We start from the raw sequence: 17,043 nt of genomic DNA, 5'->3' as shown, positions 1-17,043 counted from the left end.
TTGTCCGGCTTTCACCCGTGAGCTGCGGCAGTTCCAGTGGCCCTCCCACCGCATGTTCAAGCCCGACGTTGGCGAAAATTACAATGGCAAGACCCACCCGTCGGAGTTCCTCAGCATCTACACCATTGCGATGCAGGCTGCTGGAGCCCACGACAATAAGGTGCTTGCCAATTACTTTCCGTTGGCGCTCAAACCCAATGTCATGTCTTGGTTGATGCACTTGCCGGTGGACTGCATTTCTTCTTGGTCGGATCTGTGTCATGAGTTTGTTGGCACCTTCACTGGAGGCCATCAAGCTCATGGCCACGCGAGCGATCTGCACATCATCCCCAAGAAGGAAGGAGAGAACCTGCGCAAGTACATCCAAAGGTTCAGCCGAGTGCAGTACAACATCCCAGACATTCATCCCGCCGCCGTGGTTAGTGCATTCCACCAGAATGTAGGCAACCGCAAGATGCGTGAGGAGCTGGCGATGAACAAGGTCAAGGATGTGGCTGAGCTTTATGTTCTGGCTGATCGGTGCGCTCGGGCTGAAGAGGCGAGGAAGTACCCCGGCGAGGACGCCGGCGCGGAAACCGACTCCACGGATGATGACGCCATTGCCCCGGCGAAGAAGGGCCGGCGCCGTAATAGGAAGTGCAAGGGCAAGACTGTACTTGCTGTCGAGGGGTCCGATGACACCGGCGCCGCCAAGAAGGCCAAGGCGGGCGACCCCGGCAAGGAGGTTGCCGGGTGTACCACTTGCCAGGCCTTGGCGGCTGCCGATAAGCAAGGGGGCTCCGACAAGCAGTATTGCAAGATCCACCGCACCAAATTGAGCTGCTTGTTGAGAAGCAGAAAGCTGAATATGAAAGGTGGGACAAGGAGAAGGGCCAAGATGGTGCCGAAGGATCCGGCAAGAAGCGTGGCGGCCAAGGAGGCCGCCGCGGCAAGGACAACCAGCAAGAGAGGCCCGCTCGGGGCCGCAATAAGAAGCAGGAAGACAGTGATCACGACGAGGACGATGAGTCCGGCAGCCATGAGTTCCAGAAGGCTACAGAGGCCATGTGCATCGACGGTGGCGCCTCGCTGCATGCATCTCACAGCCAGCTCAAGCAGTTGGTGCGAGAGATCGCAGCGGTGGAGCCATCACTCGACACACGGAAGCCACTGAAGTGGTCCAGCACGCCTATCATGTTCGACACCGAGGACCACCCTAACCGCACTACTGCGGACGGGTGATTGCTGTTGTTTGTTTCACAAATGATCCGCAACCTCAAGGTGACAAAGATGCTAGTTGACGGCGGGGCCGTCTAAACTTGATCTCATCTGTTGTGATCAAGAGGCTACAGATCCCTGATGGAGACCTCGAGGAGATGGGCACGTTCCAAGGGGTCAACCCTGGGAGGAGCCAACCAAAGGGAAAGGTCATGCTGCCTGTGATGTTTGGAGGTGAATTGAATTACAGGACGGAGAAGATTGTCTTTGATGTGGCCGAGATCCCCTTGCCCTACAACGGGATCCTCGGCCGCCCGGCACTGGCCAAGTTCATGGCGGCTTCCCATTATGCCTACAACATGCTGAAGATGCCTGGGCCGATGAACATCATCACCGTCCCCTCCGACAAGAAGGATGCGCTAATTTGCGCTGACCAACTCTACTGGGAGGCAGTTGCAGCAGCTGTCGCCAAGGCACTTGCTCCTGCCGTTGAAGCCCCGTGAGGAAAGAAAACCGGCGAGACCCCTCGCACCCACTCCGGCAAGAGCACCTCTTCGAGGTGTTGCGCTCCCATCGAGGATGTGCCAGAGAGCTCCACCAGCAAGAGCAAGAAGTCCAGAGCTGCACCACCAGAAACCAAGAAGGTGTCCGTCAAGGAGGATGGCACGGGAGGAGCTTTCACCATAAGATCCACCCTCGATGGCAAATAGGAAAGCGAGCTCGTCACTTTCCTGTGGGCGAATGTCGATGTGTTTGCATGGCAAGCATCTGATATCCCCGGCATTCCCAGGGAAGTGATTAAGCACCATCTTGCTGTCTATCCTCATGCACGGCCCGTCAAGCAGAAGGTCAGGAGGCAAGCTCTGGAGAGGCAGGAGTTCATCATGGAAGAGAACTGGAAGCTAGAGGCGGCATGCTTGGTAAGAGGGGTGCTCCATCTGATGTGGCTGGCCAATCCGGTAGTGGTGCGCAAGGCGAACAGGAAGTGGTGGCCGTGTATCGATTACACAGATATCAATAAAGCTTGTCCAAAAGATCCTTTTCCATTACCGCGCATCGACCAGATTGTTGACTCCACGGCCGGGTGTGACCTGCTATCATTCCTCGATGCCTACTCAGGGTACCATCAGATATTCATGACAAGAGAAGATGAGGAGAAGACAACATTCATCACCCCATGTGGTACATATTTCTTTTTACGGATGCCTTTCGGGTCGAAGAGTGCTGGCTCGACTTTTGCAAGAGCAGTCCAAATTGGTTTTGAGCCCAGCTGCATAGAAATATGGAAGCTTATATGGATGACATAGTGGTCAAAACCAAGGACAAGACAACACTTGTGCAAGATTTGGAGGAAACGTTTGCAAACCCGTGCAAGATCAACCTCAAGATAAACCTGAGAAGTGTGTCTTCGGTGTCCCATCCGGCAAGCTTCTCGGGTTCTTTGTGTCGCAGCGTGGGATTGAGGCAAACCCAGACAAGATCAAGGCCATCGAGCTGATTGAGGCACCTAGGCGGGTCAAGGACGTGCATCGGCTCATTGGCTGCGTTGCCGCCATGAGCAGATTCATCTCCAAGTCCGCCGAGCATGCCCTTCCCTTTTTCAAGACCTTGAAGAAGGCGGGCCCAATGGAGTGGACCCCGGAGGCCAAGGCAGCGCTATAGGATTTGAAGAAATACCTCTCCTCTACCCCAGTGCTGGTTGCGCCAAAACCACAAGAACCGTTGCTGCTATACCTGGCGGCAACAAATCAAGTGGTTAGCGCCGCGCTGGTGGTGTAGAGGGAGGTCGACGAAGAGGCAGCGGCAGCCGCAGGGTCGACAGGTGGCGAGCCAGGACCCTCCCCGGCGGGGCTCGGTCCCGGCAAGACTGAGTTCCCGGCAAGGACTAACACTAGTGCGATAGGGCCCACGCAACTAGGTGAAGCGGTGCAGAAGAAGAAAATGGTGCAACACCCAGTTTACTTCGGCAGCTCCCTCTTGCAGGGGCTAGGTCGAGGTACTCTGGTGTGCAGAAATTGCTCTTCGGCCTCCTTATGGCTTCGAGGAAGCTGCGTCATTACTTCCAAGCACATGAGATCACTGTCATTACCCGCCTTCCGTTGCAACGGATACTGCATAACCCAGATGCAATGGGAAGGATTGTGGAATGGGCCTTGGAGCTGTCAAGTTTTGGTTTGAAGTTCGAAAGCACCTCGACGATTCAGAGCAGAGTCTTGGCGGAGTTCGTTGCCGAATGGACCTCGACGCCCGATGAAGAGGTCCAGGAGACCACTCTCCCGGCAAGGAAATGAGTCGCAACTGGATTATGTACTTTGATGGGCCCTTTTCGCTACAAGGCGCCGGTGCTGGTGTGCTACTCGTCGCACCCACCGGAGAGCACCTCAAGTATATGATCCAAATGCACTTTCCCAGGGAGATGTCGACGAACAACACCGCTGAGTAGGAGGGATTGCTTGCCGGTCTCAGGATCGCGGCAGACCTCGGAGTCAAGAAGCTCATCGTCAGGGGCGATTCGCAGCTTGTCGTCAGACAGATCAACAAGGATTATCAGAGCACGTTGATGGAAGCCTACATGGAGGAAGTGAGGAAACTGGAGCAGCGTTTCAACGGTATACAGGGAGAGCATGTCCCCGAGTGGAGAATGACATCGCCGACTACCTGTCAAAGCGCGCTGCCCTCAAGCTACCTATGGAAGCAGGTACCTTTGTGCTTCAATTAACTCAACCATCCCGTTGAGCCATCAACAGAGTAGAATAAGCGAAGGAAGACCGGCCCCGGCAAGTACTTCCCTACCGAGCTCCCTGGAGCTACCGGTGAAGGAGTTGTCGTGGACGCCGAGCCTGCCGTGGAACAACCGACTCCGGTGGGGCCCCAAGCCCTTGCCGCGGAGGCAACCGTTTCCGCGGTGGAAGAAATGCCTTTGGTCCTTGCCGTCGAGCCGCAGGCTCCTGCATGGGCACAACATACCATCCGGTTCCTCCAAATAGGGGATCTTCCTGAGGAGCAGGAGGAAGCAGAAAAGTAGGTCGTCGGTCTGCTCTGTACCAGTTCGTTGACAACATTCTGTACATAAAAAGACCGAATGGAGTGAAATTGAAGTGCATCTCCCGGTAGGAAGGACTGGAGCTGTTGGCGGAGATACATGGAGGCATATATGGCTCCCACATAGGGTCAAGGGCCCTTGCCGGCAAGGCTTTCCGGCAACGTTTCTTCTGGCCCACTGCCCTCCAGGATGCGACGACACTAGTAACCAAGTGTGAAGCATGCCAGTTCCATTCAAAGAAGCTTCATCAGCTAGCCCAAGCCTTGCATACAATCCCTCTCTCCTGGCCATTCTCGGTCTGGGGGCTCGACATACTGGGCCCTTTTCCCCGCGCTGTCGGGGGCTTTGAATACTTGTACGTTGCAATCGACAAGTTCACAAAGTGGCCGGAGGTGGAAGCAGTGAGGAAGGTGACCACACAGTCAGCCGTCAAATTCTTCAAGGGGCTAGTTTGCCGCTTTGGTGTGCCAAACAGAATCATCACCGACAACGGCATGTACTTCGCAAGCCACACCTTCATGCAATATATTGAAGACCTCGGCAGCAAGGTCTGTTTTGCCTCCGTGGCGCACCCACGGAGCAACGACCAAGCGGAGAGGGCAAATGCTGAGGTACTATGTGGCCTGAGGACGAAGACCTTTGACAGGCTGCACAAGAGCGGAAGGCGCTGGATTGATGAGTTGTCGACAGTTCTTTGGTCAATCAGAATGATGCCAAATCAAGCCACCGGCCAGACACCCTTTGCCCTGGTTTACGGGGCAGATGCAGCTCTCCCCATGGAACTCATATATGGGTCACCTCGAGTGCTCGCTTATGATGAGCTTTAGCAAGAGCAATTGCGGCAAGATGACACAATGCTCCTCGAGAAAGATCGTCTTCGAGCGGCTGTGAGAGCAGCACGCTACCAGCAAGCCTTGCACCGCTACCATAGCCTCAAGGTTCATGCCCGAAGCTTTGAGGAAGGCGACCTTGTTCTTCAACGCATTCAGTCGTCCAAGAATTCCAACAAGTTGACGCCAAAGTGGGAAGGCCCTTATTGGGTAACACGAGTCACCAGGCCTGGCGCAGTTCGCCTGGAGACCGAAGATGCCATTCTAGTGAGCAACTCCTGGAACATCGAGCATCTTCGCAAGTTTTACCCATAAGGCGTGGCTGTCGGGCCCCTCGGCAGGCCATTTTGTGCAAGCCTTGCCGGCAAGGCATGTAACCCTCTCTACAAAGCCAGGCGCAGACCCTGAGCATAAATAAAACAAAGCGCTGGCGCCCTAAGTTATAGCATGCATGCTAGATTGAGTCTCTCCCTTGGTTAGGGTTGATAGTGACTAGCAGCAACTAACCCCTAGCATAGAGGTCGAGTTTGTGTCTCTTTGTTCCTGTCCATCCTCTTTGGTTCACAGGGTACATACGTGTTTCCGCCAAGCTAAAGGGAAGGAAGAGAACAAGCTGGCGTTCCGACCCCGGCAAGCCGAGCTTGTCGGGGGCTAAAGACACAAAAGTCCACCCGCGGCAAGCTAGGGTTGCCGGGGGCTGCAGATCTAGATAAGCTCTCCTATCTCATGTTATGCATTTCCGTATGAAGACTAGGACGTATGAAACCTCGTTTTGTTACGAGACCGTCGTGCTCCCTTCATTCCTACCACCCAAGAACTTCTTCTTGGTTTGGAATCTGGTTGCAGCCGCGGTGGCAAGGAAGCAAGCGTAGGGCTCACCCTTACTTCATCCCCACCTCCGCCAAAGGCGTGGGTATGGTTGAACGGAGTAGGGGAGCGGCAAGGCCTGCTGCCGGGAACGGTGTTTATACTGAAAATAACAAGGACTTTTCCTTGGTATGGGTTTTTCTCACACACACAAGACCCGGCAAGCACCCTTTTTCCATTAATACGTTCCATACAGGTACAGTTCGTACGGGATGAAAACATAAACAGAGAGGTTACAAGTTTCAAATCTAACTATGGCCCTTGGGCTTACAAGCTAAAAAAGATAAGGTGCCTGTAATCCCTTTCTTGTCCCTCTCCTCAGGAAATGAAACAAGAAGGCAAAAGGGCAGAAGGAGCGCCTAGGCGAGGTACGAGCAGCAGAAGGCGCCAAGAGAACATGTCGACGGCCGCCTAGGAGAGGGCTGGTGGTGGTGGCGCTTGAGGAAGAGCTGGAAGATGAGGCAGCGGTCCATCAATACGCTACGAAGGCGTCGGTGCCATCGTACTCCGACTTGACGGCCCGCCACTCGCCTTCTTCGCCTTCGCCGGCCTTCCCACGCCGACCGCCCAAGGAGGCGACCCCGAGAAGTTCAAGGAGCCGACGACACGGATGATGGGGTCGCCGGTGTCGCCCAGGAATGGCACGCCCGATGCTTAGTCGAACCCGTCATCCTGGCGCCCGTTACCCTCGTTGTCGATGTAGCTGTCTTCCTCGTCACTCCTTCTCGAGGAAGAGTCTTCATCATTAGAGGAGCTCTCCATGCAGCACCTTAGGCGAGTCCCGAAGTGTCCAAAGACCTTGACGGAGAGGAGGCCATTCTCCATTACTTTGAAATAGAGAATGAGCCCCTTCGTGAGGCTGTGGATGCGAGCGAAGGTCTTCCACCCACGGCGAAGGTACATCATGTGAGGGGCTAGGAAGTTGACGTCGACCCATGTGATGTTGTTCCCACAGCCCCTCATGTGTAGCCTCAGCGCCTGCGGCGGGTCCAGCTCCATCTCCCAAGCGAATGGGGTCGGGAGACGAAGACGGCGCGCCGGCCCGTGCAGCCTGATGAATAACTCATAGGGGTTGTCCCCAACGTGGCCCTCCACCTGGGGAGGGACCGCTGGCGAAGGCGAGGCCGACGCGCCGTCCCGTCATCCTCTTCCCCGAGCACCACGGCGGCCTCAGCCTCATCACCTCCCCCTTCCCCTCGCGGCCGGCTCTGCCGCCACGGGTTCTTTGGGAGGAGCGACGCGTTGTCGAGCGGAGACCCTCACCGCCACCGCTGAAGTGTCAGCGCGCCCTCTCGCCATGGCAGAAGGAAGGAAGGAGCAGGGATGGAGAGAGGCGGATGACAAAGGACTGAGAGGCGCCATCCGCCCCGCTCCCCTCCTTATAAAGGGACGGGGGCGGGGCTCAACCGCCCCTCTCAGCCAATCTGGCTCATTAAGGTGACAGCGGGCGAGGCCGTTGACCGCCCTCCCCGCCCAATTGAAGGCGCGTGGGTATCAACCACGCATGTCTTCCCATAATCCGTGCGCCCGTCATTCGCCCTGCGTCGTGCATGCGGTGTACGTGGCACCAAAGACGGGCATAATGAGACACATGGAGCGACGGTTCCCAAGAAAGGGACACGCAAGCCGCCTCTTTACTGTTCATCGCAGGGTGACGCAAGCATGCTTTGATCACCCACGCGCGCAATCCCCACGTCACGCGCGCAACGCGGGTCGTGGGAGAACGCAGCAGGCAGAAAAATCACCCCAAGTGAAACCGCCCCGCCTGCCCGCGCACCGTTCTTGTCCTAGCCCAACAATGTGTCGTGATTATGTGTGGCCCAGTCCCGGGGGCTCCTGTCGGGGTACTAAAGTAGGGGCGCTCCTTTGTACCCCTTATTTGTGCACGAATAGTCGGAGCCGCGCCCACGGCCACACCTAAGCAGGGCAGAGACAGGGAATCACTACCACAAGATGGCCAAAGCAACGCCAAAACAGAGACATAAAGAGCAAAGACGGTGAGGTGGTTTCCCCCGGCAAGGACCTTGCCGGGGCAACTCACCCAATGCCAGCGTAGCACGCCACCCTTGAGCCCTAGTTTCTCCAGCGCCACCAACCACGTTGGTACCAAGGCTCGGGAGGCGCCTCCGTGATGGCATGCAGATCTTTGTGAAGACAAGAACACTTCAAATCAGAAGAGGATTAGAAGATGACGAACCTCGCGAGATCCTTGCCGAGGAAACCTGCAAGACCCCCGGCAAGACCCTTGCCGGGGACGACCACAACGCCACGGCAAGACCCTTGCCGGGGCCCTAGCAAGGCCCTTGCCGAGGACGTCCACGAGGCCACAGCCAGGCTCGCACCCGCCAAGCTTCTACCACCGCTCCCATGCAGCTACCAGCCCACCAGCTGGGTAGGCGCCTGCGTGTCGGGCATGAGGCTTCTCGGCTAACTCAGCGCATGCCTACATGGTGGCATGCAAATCTTCGTGAAGGCCCTACCACTGCACCACCTCAGCAGCCTGCCAGCCTACATGGCGTTGACCACCTCGCTGGCCCAGGCGCATGTCAAGACAAGGCGAACTGGCGGTAAAGTTAAGGGGACACGTCAGGGGCGCATTAAATGCGCCTTGTCCCATAATGGCTAGCTATAGGCTTAATCACAGTACCCCGATGCCACCTCATGGGTGCCACTGTGGCGATCCCCTTGCCTATAAAAGGAGGCCCAAGGCATCCAGGAGAAGGATTCGGACCTTTGGACAAGTTACGCTCGTTGTAGCTAGCTCAAGAACTCCAAGAACACTGATATACACATTGAAGCAGGACTAGGGTATTACGCATCCTCGCGGCCCGAACCTGGGTAAACGACCCATGTGTTTGTACTGACTGCTAATCCCGCTCTTCTCACCACCCCGCACCTCGCAACTGTAGTAGGGATTCTTGTGATCCCATAGGTGTCGTTTCCCACCGACACAGATATCCCATCGCAAGACATACATCAAGTGTTCTCAAACCCAATACTCAATTCAACATAACAAAATCTCAAAGAGCAAGAGTCAATTCATCACAAGAAGTTAGAGGGGAAGAAACACCATATGATTCAACTATAGTAACAAAGCTCGCGGTACATCAAGATCGTGCCAAATCTAGAACAAGAGAGAGAGAAAGAGAGAGAGAGAGAGAGAGAGAGAGAGAGAGAGAGAGAGATCAAACACATAGCTACTGGTACATACCCTCAGCCCTGAGGGTGAACTACTCCCTCCTCATCATTGTGGTTGCCGGGATGATGAAGATGGCCTCAGGTGATGGTTTCCCCCTCCGGGATGATGAACGGGCTCCCGGTTGATTTTCGTGGCTATAGAGGCTTACGGCGGCGGAACTTCTGATCTAGGGTTCGTTCCGGGGGTTTCTATATTTATAAGGATTTTTGGCATTGGAAACAAGTCAAGGAGGTGCCCGAGGGTCCCACAACACAGAGGGCGCACCCCTGGGGCGCGCCCTGCACCCTTGCCGGAGGGGGAAACTGGCACTAGGCTCTAGGTTAATAGGTTAGTCCCAAAAATAATACAAAATACCATATTAATGCATATAAAACATCCAAAACAGATAATATAATAGCATGGAACAATAAAAAATTATAGATACATTGGAGACGTATCAAGCATCCCTGAGCTTAATTCCTACTCGTCCTCGAGTAGGTAAATGATAAAAACAAAATTTTTGATGTGGAATGCTACCTAACATATTTATCCATGTACTTTTCTTTATTGTGGCATGAATATTCAGATCCATAAGATTCAAAACAAAAGTTTAATATTGACATAAAAACAATAATACTTCAAGCATACTAATTAAGCAATCATGTCGTCCCAAAATAACATGGCCAAAGAAAGTTATCCCTACAAAATCATATAGTCCGGCTATGCTCCATTTTCATCACATAAAGTATTAAACAGACCGATGGACTAGTACGTACTGATGTCTACTACACAACTTGTTCTTGTGGACTCGTGTTGGGCCTCCAAGCGCAGAGTTTTGTAGGACAGTAGCAAATTTCCCTCAAGTGGATGACCTAAGGTTTATCAATCCGTGGGAGGCGTAGGATGAAGATGGTCTCTCTCAAACAACCCTGCAACCAAATAACAAAAAGTCTCTTGTGTCTCCAACACACCAAATACAATGGTAATTGTATAGGTGCACTAGTTCGGTGAAGAGATGGTAATACAAGTGTAGTAATGATAGTAGATATTGATTTTTGTGATAGGAACAATAAAAAACAGCAAGGTAGCAAGTAACAAAAGTGAGCACAAACAGTATTGCAATGCTTGAAAATGAGGCCCAGGGTCCGTACTTTCGCTAGTGCAATCTCTCAACAATGCTAATCTAATTGGATCATATAATCATCCCTCAAAATGTGATGAAGAATCACTCCAAAGTTCTTATCTAGGGGAGAACATAAGAAGAAATTGTTTGTAGGGCACGAAACCACCTTAAAGTTATTCTTTCTGTTCGATCCATCCAAGAGTTCGTACTAGAATAACACCATATGATACGCATCAACCAACTCTAATGTTACCACAAGTATCCATGAGTTAATTATACGATACACATCAAACAATTTCAGATTCATAATACTCGATCCAACACAAAGAACCTCAAAGAGTGCCCCAAGATTTCTACCGAAGAAACAAAGACGAGAACATGCATCAACCCCTATGCATAGATTACCCCAATGTCACCTCGGGAATCCGTGAGTTGAGTGCCAAAACACATATCAAATGAATCAATATGATACCCCATTGTCACCACGGGTATTCATAGCAAGACATACATCAAGTGCTCTGAAATCCATAAAAGTATTCAATCCGATAAAAACAAAATCTCAAAGGGAAAACTCAATTCACAACAAGATAGAGAAGGGAAAACACCATATGATCCAACTATATTAACAAAGCCCGCGATACATCAAGATCGTGACATCTCAAGAACAAGAGAGAGAGAGAGAGATGTTAAACACATAGCTACTGGTAAAACCCTCAGCCCCGAGGGTGGAGTACTCCCTCCTCATCATGGTGGCCGCTAGGATGATGAAGATGGCTACCGGTGATGATTTCCCCTTTCGACGGAGTGCCGGAATGGGGTCTAGATTGGTTTTTCGTGGCTACAGAGGCTTGCGGCGGCAGAACTTCTAATCTATCAACTCCCCTAGGGTTTTTGGAATATTTGGGAATTTATAGGGCAAAGATGCGGTGCGGGAGGCCACTGAGGTGGGCACAACCCACCTGGGGGCGCCTGGGCCTCCAAGCGCGCCCTAGTGGGTTGTGCCCCCCTCTGGCACTTCTTTGGCCCACTAGATGTCTTTTGGTCCAAAAAAAAATCTCCAAAAAAGTTTCACCGTGTTTGGACTCCGTTTGGTATTGATTTTCCGCGATGTAAAAAGCAAGCAAAAAACAACAACCGACGTTGGGCACTATGTCAATAGGTTATTCCCAAAAAATGATGTAAAGTTGCTATAAAATGATTGTAAAACATCCAAAAATGATAATATAACAACATGGAACAATAAAAAATTATAGATACGTTGGGGATGTATCATGTACGTACACATTTGCGACCAGAATGACAATGCTACGTACGCTTTGACCATGTGGGACCCAGCTGTCAGGGAGGATAAGGAGGCACATCCTTGCGTGCAAAGATATAAATGGTGGGTTGGAGCTGTCAAGTGGAGAATTCATTTTTTTGCGTGTTATAAGGAGGCACTTCCTTGTGTGTGAAGATGTAGCTGGTGGGTCCAACTGTCAGCATCACCGCGTATAGTCCTCCTCTAATGGATGTCGTTCGCTGATAACGTTGACAATGTCGCGTGGACAACATCCAGGCGGTGGACGACGGTGAGGGAGGGAACAACGCGGAGCCTGGGAACACGCAGAGGGTAGTATGAGGGTTTCCTGGTTCAGCTGTGGTGTGAGGTTGTCATCACCGTAGAATAATAGGGGGTGTGGGTGAGTAGAGGGATGGCCTGGCCAGCAGTGGGAGTAGGAGGGAGCGATGAGGCCTGCGCGGCAGCACATCCGGCCACGGGAGGTAGCATCACGCGGTGGTTTGGACGTCTGGAGCAAGAAAATCAGAGGTTGAAGAAGCAGGACGACCGTTGGATGTTAATAATCCAATGGCCACTCTTGATAGAATCGTTTGTTGACTAAGTTGACAAAGCCCTGCGTACGTCAACTTAGTTGGGCCACAAGTTAGCCTCCAAATCTGGTGGGCCCTAGTTGTCATGGGGAGCAATCGTTATTTTTCGCTTAATAAGGAGGCACTTCCTTCTGTGTGAAGATATAGCTGGTGGGTCCTAGCTATCATGGGGAGGATTCATTTTTTGGTGTAATAAGGAGATACTTGCTTGCGTGCATCCATGGACCATGTAGGTCCCCACTGTCAGCCTCTCCACAGGCATCCCTCTTCCGATGTTGTCGTTTGTTAACAAAGTTGACCACGCCGTGCCGAGAGCACCAAGCGGTGGACGACGGTGACACCCAGGAAGGGAATGACGTGGAGGTGGCGAAGCCACAACAGTGCAGGGATGTGGGTGAGTAAAGGGATGGCCTGGCAGCGATGGGAGTAGGAGGGGGCGGTGAGGCCTGCATGGTAGCACAACCGACCACGAGAGGCGGGAGCAGGCGGTCCCACCGGCACTGGATTTGGCAGTTGGAGCAAAAAGATCAGAGATTGAAGAAGCACGACGGTTGTTGGATTGACATCCAACAGTCACATATGCTAGAATCGTTTGTTGACTAATATATAATAAGTAAAAAAATCTTGCATACGCGTTAACTTAATAGGCCCAGAAGTCAGCCCATTTGCTATTTTTTTAATAACTTACAGCTCATTTGCAACTTGTTATGCAATTTATTGCAGTCCATTTTCTTTTTGTTGGCCAGGGCCAGGGTTAAAAATTTAAACAAAATTTCACATATTTCGGTGGGGTCCAAACTATTTTTAATACCAAAATGTCGAGCCAGATTTAAAGTACTTCCAAAATATATTTAAATTAGGTTAAAACCCAATGAAATTGGAATCTAAAAATGTGAAAAAAAAATCAAAAATTTGAAAGTAATTGCCAATTTGTCGTGTGTTTTTATATTTCCAGCCCATTCCATATTACTTTTAAGATTTACAGCCGTCTTGAAAGAGTTGCAGCCCAGCAGGGCGGAGAAAAATAAGTAGGCCTGGGTTGCGTATGCCTGGATTGGGTATTCTTCAGAAAAATAAACTGGGCTAGCCATTTTCACAAAGAAAAAATAGCTAGGTTGGTCATGTGGTGAACGTAAAATTGAAGCCTGGGCCAGACAGGCCACAACCTAGTTGAAACCATGCTCTGTCTCAACAATAAAAAAATACTTCTCGAGCAGCTACATCCCAGGTGTCAGCTGCTCTTGTGCAGTTCTCTTGTCTATTGATGTCAGCAAACCACTAGGAGGAAGCATTTTCTTTTTTTTGCTTGTATATAACAAAAAATGAGGAACTTGCTTGCGTCCGCCTTGGACATGGTGGGTCCCTACTGTCATCCTCTCCATGTACAATCCTCTCTCGATTCCTCTCGTTTGTTAACCATGTTGACAATGTGAGAGGGCGCCGCCGCAGCGAGTGCACCAAGGCGCACGGAGGACGATAGCGAGGCCTCGGAGGGGAACAAACATGAGCTGGGGACGATGCGGCGGTGAAGTCGCGGGCGAAGGGGAGTACAATGGTTTACTGGTTCGGGTGCTGGGTGGGGCTGACATCGGCGTTAACGATTTAGGAGAAGGTGGGGCGGTGATGCGTGTGATGAGGCGCAACCAGCCGTGGGAGGCGGGAGCAGGTGGCCCCAACGGTGCTGGTTTGGTTTTGGTGGCTGGAGGAAGATGATACTGAGGAAACATGACAAACTGTAAAGCAATAGGAGTACTTAACAACCTTAACTGAAACCAGCAGGGGCACTTAACTACCATAGCTGAAAGCCGTATGAGTGCTTATACAGGTTCAACCATACAAAGCACGCCTCGAACGGTGCTACTTTGCCTACAGTTAACCAAGGGTGAGGCCACCAAGCCCCAGGACAAGGCCCAGACGCCACCCCGCGCATCCACAACTTTATGAAAGCAGCTTCATCTTGCAATGTAGTCAATAAACATGATATTCGCTTCAAAGCCATGGAAAAACATGAAAATAACCTTCTGTCCTATTCTCCAAGATCAACGGGCCTTCATTATTTGAGACCACCCATGAATAAATATCTTTTCACCTCAATAAGGGAAATGGAGTAGGTCGACATAAACATCATGTTGTGACCAAGCGTAAGTCTGACCCGGCCATGGTCAAGCATCTGTATAGGAACAATAAAACTGGACAGTTTCTGTTTCAAGAAGATCACAGCTGTAAAACTGTGTACAAGCAAGAGTTTATGGACAACCTATATAGCTGAAAACAACTCATACCATCGTTTCTTGACACAGTTGGACATATTAAACATGTACATGATGATCCACAAGTATAGGGGATCTATCATAGTCCTTTCGATAAGTAAGAGTGTCGAACCCAACGAGGAGCAGAAGGAAATGACAAGCGGTTTTCAGCAAGATATTCTTTGCAAGCACTGCAATTATCGGTAACAGATAGTTTTGTGATAAGATAATTCGTAATGGGTAACAAGTATCAAATGTAACTAAAGTGCAGCAAGGTGGCCCAAACCTTTTTGTAGCAAAGGATAAGCCTGGACAAACTCTTATATAAAGAAAATCGCTCCCAAGGACACATGGGAATTACTGTCAAGCTAGTTTTCATCATGCTCATATGATTCACGTTCGTTACTTTGATAATTGGATATGTGGGTGGACTGGTGCTTGGGTGCTGTCCTTACTTGGACAAGCCTCCCACTTATGATTAACCTCTCTCGCAAGCATTCGCAACTATGAAACAAGAATTAAGATAAATCTAACCATAGCATGAAACATGTGGATCCAAATCAGGCCCTTACGAAGCAACGCATAAACTAGGGTTTAAGCTTCTGTCACTCTAGCAACCTATCATCTACTTATTACTTCCCAATGCCTTCACCTAGGCCCAAACAATGGTGAAGTTTCATGTAGTCGATGTTCACATAACACCACTAGAGGAAAGACAACATACATCTCATCAAAATATCGAACAAATACCAAATTCACATGATTACTTATAACAAGACTTCTCCCATGTCCTCAGAAACAAACGTAACTACTCACAAATCATATTCATGTTCATAATCCGAGGAGTATTAATTATCATTAAGGATCTGAACATATGATCTTCCACATGATAAACCAACTAGCATCAACTATAGGGAGTAATCAACACTAGGTGCTTCCCTCTGCGAAAGAAATAAACTCACGCGATACTTCTGAGTTTAAAGCCTCGGTCGGACATAGAGAAAGATAGGGGCTTACTGTTTTGCCTCCCAACCTTTTACCTCAAGGGTAACATCAACAATAGTAACTTGTGAATATCTACATCCGAGTGGATATATATATATATTTGGATCTCCCCCCGACATAAAGTGCTTTCCAAAAAGAAAAAAAAGTGTAAAAAGTATTAGGTGAAGATCACCATGACTCTTATGTAGAGGTGGAAGGTAAAAGTAAAAGATAGGCCCTTCGCAGAGGAAAGCAGAGGTTGTCATGCACTTTCAGGGTTGGATGCACAAAATCTTAATGCAAAAGAACGTCACTTTATATTGCCGCTTGTGATAAAAGAACTTTATTATGCAGTCCGTCGCATTTATTTCTTCCATATTACAAGTTCGTATAAAGTTTATTTTCTTCGCACTAATAGATCATACATATTTAGAGAGCAATTTTTATTTCTTGCACGGATGACAACTTACTTGAAGGATCTTACTCAATACATAGGTAGGTATGGTGGAATCTCATGGCAAAACTGGGTTAAGGCTGTTTGGATGCACAAGTAGTATCTCTACTTGGTGCAAAGGATTTAGATAGCATAAGAGGGAAAAGCAAGCTCAACATATTGGAGTATCCATAATATATAACTTCTATTCAGATATAAAGAAACATAACCCATTACGTTGTCTTCCTTGTCCAACATCAACTTTTTAGCATGTCATATTTTAATGAGTGCTCACAATCACAAAATATGTCCAAGATAGTATATTTATATGCGAGACCTCTCTTTCTTTATTACTTCCTATTATTTGCACTAATGACCAAAACTATGTTTGTCAACTTACAACAAGTTTCATGCGACATACTCCTTATATGTGAAGTCGTCAGTTCCCATAAGTTCATTATATAATCTTTTATTTCTTTATTCTTTTTCTTTTTCTCATGATCATAGCAAGAAAACAAAGCCCTCAACTCAAAACTAATCTTTATTATATAACTCTCGAACTCGATTACATAGAGGGAACATAAAGCGAAACTCAAAACTAGATCATACTAAAACCTTTTATTCTACTAGATCAAGATATAACCAAAAGGATCGAACTAAGAAAAACAATAAAGGTAAAGGTGTGATGGTGATACGATACTGGGACACCTCCTCCAAGCTTGGCACAAGCCAAGGGGAGTGCCCATACCCATGTATTTAGATATCTTTCTTCAGAGGTGGTGATGATGGAGTTGTTGATGATGTAGTGCCACACTTTGAGTGCAGGAGATACTATAGTCTACGAATCAAGCTCTGGAGGGCGATAATATGCTCTTGCAACATAATATTTTCACGAGTGAGATATTTATTTTGCATACGAACTGTTTCAATGATCTTAAAAGCTTCAATTTCAGTAGGTATAAGATGATTGTAGTATGTTTGAAGGATGTCGTCTTCTTCTGCTGCCGGAACTTGATCTCCCGTGACCTTCTTGATCTTATCACCCTTTTTGTTTTACCCAAGTTCTTCTCTCTTCATCTCTATCTTCATTAGCCAAGCATCATCGTCCCCATTGTTGGAGGAGGGGAAAGACATGATGCCTGGCCGTGAAAACTCTGGCAGAAAACAGCTCAAAACAAGAACAGGAGATATTGTCGTGGTACGGTGGTCAAAACTTTTGGGAGATTATATAACGATTTTTTGCCGACAAAAAGGAGTATTCCACAAG

The sequence above is a fragment of the Triticum dicoccoides genome, chromosome 4B (assembly GCF_002162155.2).
Source record: "Triticum dicoccoides isolate Atlit2015 ecotype Zavitan chromosome 4B, WEW_v2.0, whole genome shotgun sequence".
In the NCBI taxonomy this organism is placed as follows: domain Eukaryota; kingdom Viridiplantae; phylum Streptophyta; class Magnoliopsida; order Poales; family Poaceae; genus Triticum; species Triticum dicoccoides.
The sequence above is the reverse complement of the archived record's forward strand: the minus strand, read 5'-3'. Positions refer to the sequence as shown.